This window comes from Lithobates pipiens, unplaced genomic scaffold, assembly GCF_037356315.1.
Source record: "Lithobates pipiens isolate NorthernLeopardFrog02 unplaced genomic scaffold, aLitPip1_a1.2 Scaffold_13, whole genome shotgun sequence".
NCBI classification, from domain to species: domain Eukaryota; kingdom Metazoa; phylum Chordata; class Amphibia; order Anura; family Ranidae; genus Lithobates; species Lithobates pipiens.
In genome coordinates this window covers 173,038,084-173,051,253 of record NW_027507718.1, presented here as the reverse complement: position 1 = coordinate 173,051,253, position 13,170 = coordinate 173,038,084, and the positions used below count along the sequence as shown (strand labels likewise).

Genomic DNA, 13,170 nt, shown 5'->3' with positions numbered 1-13,170 from the left:
TATTACATGTTAAACAACCCTCCAAATGGCAGAAGGTAGAAAAAAAAATATAGGACCATTATATCAGCTCCTGAGGTTGCAGGAAGGAAATTCGCACAGTGTATGACCTGCCTTAATTTGGCAATTTCTCCATACAACTTCACCATCCCACCCTGGTCTCTGCTGTACTTACCTCTGTGGGTGATGAGCTGTCAGCACTGGTAAAGCTGAGCAGGGATCTGAAATCCCTGCTCTCCTCCTGCTTTTTTTTTTTTTTGCAGCATTTCCCTAACAGATCAGAGCGATGCTGGCTCTGACTAATCACAATCTTTCTTACCTGTCCCTGAATCCCTGCAGAATGCAGAGGAAGAAGAGCGAGGATTTCAAAAACAGACTGCTAGGAATGAGCTCAGGCTTGTTTGCATAATCCATGTGCAGAGCCCGCCAGGAAGTCGGCACTGTGCTGTGCTAATCACAGGCAGTGAGGCATTGCCCCGATACGTGGCTGTAGAGATTGGGAAATGTCTCACTGCCTGTGATTAGCGCAGCACCGACTTCCTGGCGGGCGCTGCGCGTGGACCATGCGAACACGCCTGAGCTCATCCTTACTGACTGCTACACTAGCTGTATATAGCTGTCATCAATGGAAACATGGACAAAGGAGGGTTTACACCGTTTTCAATTGCCCTTAGATTTTTTTCTGAAAAGATGCACTAACAAAAATGATGATGGCTTGCCATGCCCCAGTTGTGACATAATCTTACATCTTTGTGGGTAGATCTAGGTAAATGCTTAAGTTCTTCGTCTTAGCAGCCTTTTCCTCTCTCCCCTTCATTATACAAAACCAAAGAAGTTCTGGAAGGGAGAGAGGTGTGTCCTCTCACCTGTGGCCGATGGTTCTGCAGGTACATCAGAGGCGCTGCTTCTCCTGGACTGAGAGCGGACAGGGACTGGGAAGAACCCCCGCAAGAACAGAGCCAGGCCCACCACTTGGACAAGCAGGCAGCAGCAAGCAAGCACCGACGAGCCAATCTTCATGGCTCCCCTGTCACCGGCTACCAGCTAAGCCGAACTACACATCTGAATGGGAGAAACACAGACACAGCAACACTTCCTGACTACACTTCCGCATTACGGTGTGTGTGTGGGGACAAAGCGCTGAGAACTCGCTCTACAGTGTAAGCTCACATGACCTGAGGGATCTACCAATCAACAAACGCCAAAAGAAGCGGGAAGTGAACACTCACAATAGCGTCACACCCGAGAGAAGAGAGTGTTGTCTGTAGTGTGGTAAGGATTGCGTCCCTGTTCTGTGTGGAGTTCATGTATCTAGATAGATTCTATATACTGGGGAATTTACAAGGCCCACTTTGGGTGGCATTATTCTTTAACCACTTCAATACAGGGCACTTTCACCACCTTCCTACCCAGGCCATTTTTTCAGCGCTGTCACACTTTGAATGACAATTGCACAGTCATGCAACACTGTACCCAAATTTAATTTTAATTATTTTCATCACACAAATGGAGCTTTTTTTGGGTAGTTAATCACTGCTGTACTTTTGTTTTTTAACAAAGAAAAAAGACCGAAAATTTTGGGAAAAAAAAGTTTTTCTTCAGTTTCTGTCATTAAATTTTATAAAGTAAGTAATTTTTCTCTTTCACTGATGTGTGCTGAGGAGGAGGCACTATTATTCTGCACAGATAGATGGCACTGATGGGCACTAAAAGGCAGCACTGCCTGGCACCAGTAATGGGTACTGATTTGTCTTACTGATGGGCATAATTTGTGTCTCATGGGCACTGATTGGTGGCACTTCTGGGGCTTTACTGTAATAATTAAATGCCCTGTTCTCCCCTGCGAGGAGATGCCGCTGATCAGCTTTCCTTTCCGTACACATGTCAGTGTGAGGCGAGGAGAGCCGATTACCGGCACTTGTATTTACATGTGACCATCAGAAGCTCTTTACAGCGATCAAGGTCAGTGCATGAGCTTCTCTTTCGTTCACTGACTGACACAGCTCCATTATTCTTTACCATAGGGTTGTTACCAATAAAGATAGGATATATGGAGCTAAAGCAAAATATAACCTAGATAGTGATTTAAATATAAAAATACATACTCCTAAATTTATGTGCAAAACCATATAGAAACAGTGAATGCAACCACAGACACCTCTCACTGTATCATGGAGTTAATACAACACAAAGAAAAAATGTGCGACAAGTGACAATATTCCAGGTTCATATATATATATATATATATATATATATATCTCACATTAGTATCGCAAAAAATCTGGTGATCAAAAAAAATATATATATAATTGCATATAATTATTATAAATGCAATAAAAATAAACAGCCCAATGAATGGTGAAAAAAACAAATGATTAATCCGGCTAATACTCTTCCACCACACCGCTGTGCTAGTGCTTCCACTACCCTTGTCCAATCACACTCGCCAAATGAATTTGCCTCCCACTCTCGCATCCACTGCTGGATATGGATTCAAGTGAAATTGTAAGACTTCTGCCAAACGTGACACGCTGCCCTAAGTGTCACACATCAGTTTGCTCCACATGTGAAAATAAAGAAATGCTCCAATAGTGTAACAATGTCTCACCGCTTTATTAAAAAAAAAGCACTCAAATTTTGCATGTGTCCAAAACAAACAGAGCCAAAGTCAATCACGTTGTAGCATAACCAGACATTGGTGATTAAATTAGGACCGGTCACGGTGGACCCAGGGTGTGCGATAAATCTTCAATGCTCTCACCCACTCCTTGTCCCCGTGAAGCGCAAGCTGATGCAGCAGATAGCGTCTACCCGTCCTACACCCTGCTCGATAGATTGCCATGAAGCCACACCCAGGCATGTTTTGTCATAGGAGACTTTCAATGGGATCCCATTGTCACTCTACCTGTCTGTGATTTTCCCACCTGACTCCTCTTCATACCCTCTGGTAACTGCTAGGGGTGCAACAGATCAAAAAAACTCACAGATCGGATCGTTCCTCGGATCAGAGTCACGGATTGGATCATTTTTTGGATCAGCAAATAATTTGCACAAACCTATGAAAATTCCACCACCATGTAGTTCCCACTGTAATATCCACTTCATCTCCCCCACTGTAATATTGGCTGAGTATGGCTGGGTATTACAGGGTATGGAGGGATGGCTGTGACTGCAATTGTCACAGAGCAGCGCTGTGGGCACTACGGATGCAGCCCACAGTGCTGCTGCCATCCGATCTCTCCCCTCCACAGATGTGTACACAGAGGGGAGAGAGAAACCGGCATCATCATGACGCCGGTTTGTTTAGAAGTGATTGCTTCGTCATTTGACAGAGCGTTCACATTGTAAACCGCCGACAGATGCACCAAGATGGCCGCTGCTCTGGAACTAGGTCGAAGCCGCGGTCTTTCCTAAGGCCGCGGAGCGCTCCGTGGATTGCGGCGTGTGCCGATCCAAACGGAGTGACCCATTCGGATCTCTGGTGACGATCCGTCGCACCCCTAGTAACTGCAAAGACTCCACTCTTAAACACTGGACTACATTGCCTAACTGATCTTTAATTATGCCTTACTAAGAATTTGAAACTACTGTCTATATTTGTTTGTTTTTGAAAGTGTCACTTATTTTGTATTATGCTCCCCTGAACAAGATCAAACATTTCACCTTATTCCGTTGCCCCCTCTTGCACTGCAATCTGTCCAGGCCAGTTGTAAAACCCCACCCCACTACAAGCCTGGTTTTATCAGCTTCTAATTCAATAATTTTAAATCACTATCATCATCACTAGACATACTTGCTCCTCTTTCTACACCCAGAACAAGGCCCCGTCTGCCACAACCCTGGCAAACAGACGACACCAGAAATCTCAAGAGACACAGTTGTGCTCTTGAGCGAGCATGGCGTAAATTTAAGTCCCTGCAAGACTTTACCCTCTACAAATCTACCTTTCTCAAATACAACTCCTGCCTCCACACTGCTAAACAAACCTATTACAACACTCTCATCAAAACCCTCTCATCCAAACCTCGTCAACTTTTTACCCTTAATTCCTTACTTCACCCCCACTCCCCCCACCCACCAATTTGCTTACCACTCAACAGATTGCCAACCATTTCAATAGCAAAATCGACATAATTCGCAAGAAGATATCCAGCATTCAACTTCCTCCCCTACCCAACAGGTCCAACACCACGCTCAATACTCTCCTCTTTTTGCTCAGTTACCACAGATGAAGTTAATAAACTTCTCTCCATTACCCACCTCACTACCTGTTCCCTGGACCCTGTCCCCTTACAATTACTTTTACCACCTTCCCACTACCCTCAACTCCCTAACCCACATCTTCAACCTCCTCCCTCTCCTCCGGCACCTTTCCTTCCCTGCTCAAACATGCACTGGTTACCCCCATACTCAAAAAACCCTCACTAGACCCCACCTGTTTGAACAACTTAAGACCCATCTCCCTGCTCCCGTTTGCCTCCAAGCTCATCCAACTCCATGTCCATGATCAAATGAGTCGCTACCTCATGGACAACAACCTTCTCCACCCTCCTACAGTCTGGCTTCCACCCACAACATTCTACTGAAACTGCCCTACTAAAACTCACCAATGACTTACTAACTGCTAAAACCAATGGGCACTACTCCATACTCATACTTTTAGACCTCTCTGCTGCCTTTGACACAGTTGACCACCTGCTCCTCCTCAGCAAATTACGCTCCCTTGGCCTCTGCGATTCTGCTTTATCCTGGTTTTCCTCCTACCTATCTCAGTGCACTTTCAGTGTCACTTACAACTCCATCTCCTCTACTCCTCTTCCTCTTTCTGTTGGGGTACCCCAAGGTTCTGTACTTGGGCCCCCTCCTATTCTCGCTCTATACCCCTTCCCTGGCCAGTTGATAACCTCCCATGGCTTCCAATACCACCTCTATGCAGAGGACACCCAGATCTATCTCTCCACTCAACTCACCCCTTCAATCTCCTCACAGATCTCAAACTTACTGAATGACATATCAGTATGGATGTCACACCACTTCCTCAAACTTAATCTTTCTAAACCCCCCCCCCCCCCCCATGACTTCACCATTAATATCAACATCACAACCATTGGTCCCTCCACACATGCCAGGGTCCTGGGTGTAATCCTTGACTCTGACCTCTCCTTCAGCCCCCATATCCAATCACTGGCTAAATCCTGCCGTCTTCACCTCCGCAACATCTCCAGAATTCGACCCATCCTGACTAATGACACCACAAAGCAACTCGTTCACTCCTTGATTATTTCTCACCTTGACTACTGCAACTCTCTCCTTCAGTCTATTATGAATGCTGCTGCTAGACTAATACAGCTCACTTATCGATCCGTGACTGCCGCCCCTCTCTGCCAATCCCTTCACTGGCTTCCCCTACCCCGCCGTGTAAAATTCAAAATGCTAATCATAACATACAAAGCCATCCACAACATCGACCCCATCTACATCACCAACCTCATCTGCAGATATCGCCCAAATCGTCCCCTCCGCTCCTCCCAGGACCTCCTGCTTTTTAGCCCCCTTGTTACCTCCTCTCATGTTCGCCTTCAAGACTTCTCCAGAACCTCTCCCATCCTCTGGAACTCCCTGCTCCATCCTGTCCGATCAGCCCCTACCCTGTCCACCTTTAGAAGATCCCCGAAAACTCATTTATTCAGGGAAGCCTATCCCACACCCACCTAACAACTGTCCCGAGCCACCCCCATCAAATCATTCTCTGCAGCTATTACCTTTTGTACCACCACCCCCTCCCTTTAGAATGTAAGCTCTACAAGCAGGGCCCTCCTGTACCTTTTGTATTGTACTGTAATTGTGTTGTCCTCCCTATACATTGTAAAGCGCTGCGTAAACTGTTGGCACTATATAAATCGTGTATTATAATAATAAATCCTATCTTTATTGGGAGCTAGGTATATATATTCAGTTTTTTTTAATTAAGTGGTGGCTGTAGTTAAAATTTTTTCACTTGTCCACAAGCCCAGTGGGGTACACAAGGAGGGGGCGATATATTTGTTCACCATCAGTTTGGTTCATAGGGTTGTTACGCCACCTTCAGGAGAGGACTAGGCATAACATGTTATACATGTGAAAAAGCAGAACTTTCTAGTTCCGCCCAGGGGGTGGTCCCTTCACTAACAACCCCCCCCAGCCTGCTTCCTGCAGCTTCCATTTTCTGCCTAGTGAAGGAGATGGACCTAGGAACCCTATCGGACCGTCGGTCCTGGGATTTTTTTTGCAGAATTTGCCTTTTGCGCAAGATTTTTGGATTCGGTGGTCTACTATCAACAGTCGGCAGGGTGACAGGCTGGATACCCTTATCCTTGTCTCCCCAGCCTGGCCATCAAGCGTGTGCAGGTTCGGCCACGACATGCTCCTCAGGCTCCAGAAGCAGCCGGTGAGTGCAACGCTGCGGGGCACACATATGACCGGGCTACTGATGTCTGTGTCACAGCGTGCCATGGCCAGCAGCCACCCCTTACTCTTCGGGAGTGGGTCTGGTCTCCCCGCTGGGTGTCCGGAGGTCTGCATATGCTGATCGCCATAGCGCTGTTCTGCCACCATTTTCACTGTCCTTTCCCTGTGTACAGTTCTTTGTCAGCCATGTTTGGTGTGCCTGAGTGGAAAGCATTGTCAAGGACCATTTTGCTGTAGCTCGGCGGGCATTTTCCCTGTGATTATTTCCTTTATACTGGGCAGACAGCGGGCATTTTGTTGTAGCCCAGCGTGGTTTTTAGGCTCAGCGCTGGTCCCTGTTGCTCAGAACAGCGTGGTTTCTCACTCGGGACACCTGGGAGCGGACACAGGAACTAGTAGCTGAATGGCGTAGAACTCTGTCAGGGTGGTGAGTCCTGCGGTGGGGGCCCCTCAGTCTGCAGCAGCTAGGAGGGTGGGACTGTGCACCTGTCTTAAGTCCCTGAGGGTGGCAGACAGGGTGGGTCAGCATGGTTTCAGAAGTGTTTCTTCCCCCGAACTCCCAGCAATTGCAACCAGCTTGTCTGCAAACAGTGCAATGCCTTTGGATGCTTTGTTGGTGGTCCGCGCGAGACAAAGCGCTAGTTGGAGCACTTATCACAGCTGTGCATGAGACCCTGCAGATTCAGGATACAGCAGATCCTTCTGCTGAAGTAGCGGTCCCTTTTGGGTCCTGTAAGCCAGCCCGTGCACCTAAAGGTGTTTCCGTATCTGACTTATTTCGATAAGTTCATATACAAGGAATGGGGAAGACCGCAATGGACTTTTTCAGTCCTAAAAAGTATGGCGGTGCGTTACCCCTTTGAGGAGAGCCTTCTTAAAAAATGGTCGACTCCTCCGGTCGTGGACCCCCCAGTATCCAGCTTAAATAATGTAACCACAATCCCGGTAGAGGGGACTCCTGCTTTTAAGGATCCCACGGACAGGAAGGCTGAGGCAATTGCCCGTTCCTTGTTAACGGTTGTGGGGTCAGCAATGCGAACAGTGTTGGCCTCGGCACTGGTGTCGCAGACACTTACTGAATGGGCAAAACTTTTGCACCATACATTGGGGGAGCAACAGGCCTCTATCTGCGTGGAACTAGTGGACCAGTTAGTGCAAGGCCTTAAGTAAGTTTGTGACGAGGCCTTGGATACGCTCCCTCTGTTATCCAGAGCTTTAGTGTCAGAAGTGGTGCTGAGGCGCCTGATTTGGCTGAAATGCTGGTCTGCGGACCAAGCATCTAAAAAAGCCCTGATGGATCTACCATTCCTTGGTGAACGGCTCTTTGGAACCTCGTTGGATGACATCATTAAGAATTCCACAGGTGGCAAGAGTACCTTACTCCCACAAACCTGGAAGACTAAAGAGCCATGGCACAGGCAAGGGCCCTCATTTTCTGCTCAAAAGTGGTTTTTTTGTCTGCCCGGGGCTTCGGCTAAATGTCTCCAGGATGACCTCCTGAGGGACAAAAGCGTCCCTGGAACCACAAGCCTGCGAGCAAAAGTGCTACCGCATGAAGCTTTGCCCCGCCCGTCTCTCGGGTGGGGGATCGCCTTCGGGAGTTTGCAGCCCGGTGGGCCTCTCCCCGGGAGGCCTCATGGGGGTGGTAAGGGACCTGCTATTGCGGGGTGATAATGCCTGTTCCGGAGTCTGAAAGGTTCCAGGGGTTCTACTCCAATCTGTAGTCCCCAAAAAGGAAAGGGTGCATCCAATCTTGGACCTGAAAGCCCTCAATTGGTTTGTAAAAGTACAGAGGTTCAGAATGGAAACTGTTCGCTCAGTGGTCACTGCACTCCATCAGGGGGACTCCCTGGCATCTTTGGACATCCAGGATGCGTACCTGCACATACCCATATGCCTCCAGCATCAGAGGTTTCTGCGATTCGTAGTTGGGGAAGCCCACTACCAGTTTGTGGCTCTGCCCTTTGGCTTGGTTTCAGCACCCCGAGTCTTTACCAAGGTATTGGCTCCAATTTTGGCGTTGTTGCGACAACACGGGATCGCGATCGTAGGTTACCTAGACAATCTCCTCCTGAGACCATCTTCCACCTCAGAATTAAAGTTGGATGTGGCGATAACCATGCATACCCTGCAAGATGTGGGGTGCCCGTTGAACCTAAAGAAGCCATTGCTTATACCGACTCAGCACTTGGAGTACCTAGGTTTACTAATGGACTCCATGGAAGCGAGTGTGTTTCTCCCTTCAGACAAGCTGCAGACTCTCAGAGCTGTGGTGAAACTATTGATGAACCGCAGGTGGTCGTCACTAAGCTTCTGCATGCGAGTCCTGGGGCTCATGGTGGCCTCCTTTTTGAGGCGGTGCCGTACGCTCAGTTTCATACCAGAGTCTTGCGGAAGGAGATCTTGACGAAATAGGACAAATCTCTGTTATCCCTGGATCGGCAGATTCGGGTGGGTCAGGGACTCACTTTTCTGATGGCTGAGGTCCCCGGCACTTCGGTCTGGGAAGTCGTTCCTACCTCTACATTGGAAGGTGATCACAACGGATGCCAGCCTGACCGGCTTTGGTGGAGTACTGGGAGTACAGTCGACCCAGGGCCTCTGGTCGGGGGAGGAATCCAGGTTGCCGATCAATGTGCTTGAGCTTCAAGCGATCAGGCTATGCCTCTCCACATGGTCGATGAGGCTGCGAGGGTGTCCGATCAGGAACCAGTCAGACAACGCCACGGCAGTGGCATATGTCAACCATCAAGGAGGAACAAGAAGCTCGCTTGCAGCACGGGAGGTTGCTCACATCCTTCAGTGGGCAGTGCTACATGTACCGGCCCTATCGGCCATTTACTTCCCGGGAGTGGAAAACTGGCAGGCGGACTACCTAAGTCACCAGATGCTGGACCCAGGAGAATGGGCGCTGCATCTGGTGGTGTTCAGGCTACTGTGCCTGCGATGGGGCACACCAGACGTGGATCTCCTGGCTTCCCGTCTCAATCAGAAGGTGCCGAGATTCGTATACAGGACAAGACATCCTTGGGCAGACGCGTCAGACGCGCTGGTGGCTCTGTGGGGTCACTATTGACTGATCTACGCCTTTCCTCCCTTTTTAAAGCTACTACGTCTGCTTCACAGAGTGGAGACCGAGGGGATTCCAGTAATTCTGATTGCCCCCAATTGGCCTCGGCATCCCTGGTACACCGACCTAGTACGCCTGGTTGCGGACGCTCCTTGGCGACTACCGATGCGGGAAGACCATCTGTCTCAAGGTCCGATTCTCCATCCTGCTTTATCATTGTTGGTTTTAATTGCATGGCTGTTGAGAGCCAGGTGCTAAGGTACAGAGGCCTATAGGTGATTTCAACTATGTTTAGAGCACGGAAATCTTCTTGGAAGATATATCATCATACCTGGAAGGCATACATCTGTGTGAGGAGAAAGGATGGCGTCCGCACACCTATTCTGTTTCCAGGATCCTGCTGTTTCTACAGCGAGGAGTAGACCAGAAATTGGCTTTAAGCACCATTTTTAAAGGACAAATATCATCCTTGGCTGTCTTTTTTTTTTTTTTTTTTCAGCGACCCCTGGCATCTCACTCTCTAGTGAGCACTTTTGTTCAGGGGGTCCGACATTTAGTTCCTTCGGTGCGTCCACCGTTACCCCCTTGGGATCTGAACCTGGTGTTATCGGCGTTTCAGAAACCACCGTTTGAGAACATCAGAGAAATTCCCTTGTTGACTCTTTCCCAGAAAGTGGTCCTTCTAGTGGCCATTACATCAGTCAAGAGAGTTTTTGAACTGGTGGCCTTGTCTTGCAAGTCACCCTATCTGGTTATCTATAAGGATAAGTTGGTGTTGCATCCGCAACCTTCTTTTCTGCGGAAGGTGGTTTCCGCATTCCACATCAATGAAGACCTTGTGTTACCATCTCTGTGTCCTACGACGGTAGCCCTTCATTCCCTGCACGTGCTCCGGGCTCTAAGGGTGTATTTGTCTGCCACAGCTCCCTTTTTGAGAAGTCAGACTCTGTTTTGGTAGCTGGTCTGAAAAAAAAAGAGGTATGGCGATCTCGTCGGCCACCATTTCCAGGTGGAGCAGACAGATTGTGGTACAGACCTACACCTTGAAGGGGCAGGTGCCCCCCTTTACTGTCAAGGCCTATTCCACCAGGGCAATTGGAACCTCTTGGGCTTTCCAACATCAAGCGTCAGTCGCTCAAGTGTGTAAGGCGGCGACTTGGTCATCCGTCCACACTTTTACCATATTCTACAAAGTGGATGTAAGCGCATTGGCCGATGCCTGTTTTTGGCCACAAACTTTTGCAGGCGGCCATGTAATGTTGCAATTGCACTTCTTTTTTTCATAAAAATAAAAATAAAAAATAGTTATCTTTGAGTATAATGCACTGTTGCATTGTTAACCACAAGTTCTGATGCGGCTAGATAAGGTGGTGACGCCCCTGTTGGGGAGCACTTCTGGTTGTGGGTGAAGTTTTTTTATGCTGTTCCCACCCCTTGTTATGACACTGTTTGGGGACGTCCCTGTGGTTAAGAATAATGGAGCTGTGTCAGTCAGTGAATGAAAGAGAAAATAGGATTTTTGTACTCACTGTTAAATCCTTTTTCTCTGAGGTTCACTGACTGACACAGCACCCTCCCCTCCTATTATTTATGTTATACTGCTTGTTGACCTACTGAAGTTGCAGGAAGCAGGCTGGGGGGTTTTTACTGAAGGGACCGCTCCCTGGGCAGAAGTAGAAAGTTCTGTTTTTTCACACGTATAACATGTTCTGCCTAGTCCTCTCCTGAAGGTGGCCTAACAACCCTATGGTCAAGAGTAATGGAGCTGTGTCAGTCAATGAACTCCAGAGAAAAGGATTTTATGGTGAGTACAAAAATCCAATTTTTTCCGGGGACAAATGCACATAGGGCAGCCCCTAAAGCAGTGGCGGTTGGTGAAGTTTTAGGATGGGGGGTGCCAGACCCGCCCTTCCTTTTTTTACCCCTCCCATTTCTCATAAGCCCCACCCTTATAATTGGGGGATGGCATTCATTTGTAGGCCTGGCATAGCGTAAAATTGGTATGGTTTCAGCGAAATAGTGGGCGTGGCTTAAAGGGACAGTGCTTTAAGGGGAGTGGTTAGAGTCTGAGATGAATGAGAGAGCGATGGAGGGACAGCAGGCCCATATCCTACACAACAATAGAAATATGTGTATTCAAGAAAGTTGAAGAAAAGTATCTTTTGGCTTTTCTTTATTCCTTCTTTTCTGTGCAGCCTTCTTGGCATTTTTCTTTTTTTTCCTGTTCCCGTCATTCTTTTCGCCTACTCCACTTTCTTTCCCTCTACCCCTTTTCATTTCCTTCCTCGATATTTCCCTTCATATTTACTCTGTCCCCTCTTTCTCTTGTGTCTTAGTCATGTTAAGCCCCATACACACTATCAGATTGTCTGCTGATTTTTTCCATCAGATTTACCAAAACCATATAATAGGAGGTCAAACCTTAGGGGTTTCAATGTGTATGCAATCAGGCAGGCCCTTGTACTACATGGTTTTGGTAAACCTGAAGGAAAAAAACAGCAGACAATCTGATCGTGTGTATGGGGCTTTAGCTATCTTTTTTTGAGTTCACTGTTTGACCATTTGGTTTATCATACTTTTTCATCTGCATGTTGTAAACTTTGGGGATAATAGCTCCGCGGGACTAAGTGCATAAACCGTTTAAACTTGAAACCAAAAGATCTTTATAAGCAAATCAAAAATAAGGCTTTCTTCAGCACAGAGGTCAAACTATAAAACAAAGTCCGCTTATCTTCAGCATAAAAAAAGTCCGCTTATCTTCAGCACAAAGCAAAAATTAAAGAAAAAACATAGTTTTGTAGCCGGGTCTTTGCCCCAGAGTTTTAAGAGTCCTTATCGAATCTTTAGCAGCCTCCAAACAGCAACACAGCTCATCAGACAGATGTAAATAACCTACACCTCTTCACCACCACCTCTTCACTACTTCCTGTCTCTTATGAGCTGTTTCCTGGAGGCCTTTAACCCCCTGTGTGCTGAATCCCTGTGGTCAGGGAGGGAGGCTCTTTCCCATCTAATATCACTTCAGAGCCTCCCAAATTCCAGATACCAACTAACTCTCTATTAATATAGAGGGGACTTTGAGTCGGTCCTCTCTTGATTGACTACACCCGGAATTACACATTCTGGGTGACCCCCTGAAGTCTACCTTGACTCCCTTAAAGGGAACACAACCCGAATACTGGTGCTACATAGCACCCGCCCAGGACCCAACCTTGGCATCCTGTACAATGTATAGGGACCCACCCATTCCTCCCAGTTAAGGTGGGGTATAGTTCTCCCATGGGCTCCCAGGCCTCACATTGTCCCATTGAGCCGGTATCCTCTGATTAGAGTTTCTGTGTGAGTGAGAGATACTCTGTCATGAAACATTATAATTATATTTATTTATTAATTAGGGGTGCACTGAATGGGTTTTTTGGTGCCGAAACCGATACCGAAGATGAAAAGTACACTAGGCTAAAAACCGATACTGAAAATGACTGTTTTAAAAAAATATATTTTTATACAGGAGATGGTCAGAGACTGGGGACATGGTACAGGAGATGGTCAGAGACTGGGGACATGGTACAAGAGATCAATGCAGCCTCACAAGTGCCCATCAGATACAGCCGGCCCAGCCCTGCCTGTGTGTCCCCAGTGCAGCCGGCCCAGCCCTG

At 47.6% G+C, this 13,170-nt stretch overlaps 1 protein-coding gene across 2 annotated transcripts in view; it reads left to right on the top strand.

Annotated features, from left to right (window-relative positions):
- Nucleotides 1-1,104: 1,104 nt before the first annotated feature.
- LOC143974462 (uncharacterized) overlaps nt 1,105-13,170 on the top strand; it is an 86,491-nt gene continuing 74,425 nt past the window's right edge. For both annotated transcript variants that reach the window (XM_077475896.1, XM_077475894.1), the window contains exon 1: nt 1,105-1,269. The gene's annotated coding sequence lies outside the window, so the exon portion shown is untranslated. The remainder of the gene's footprint in view (nt 1,270-13,170) is intronic.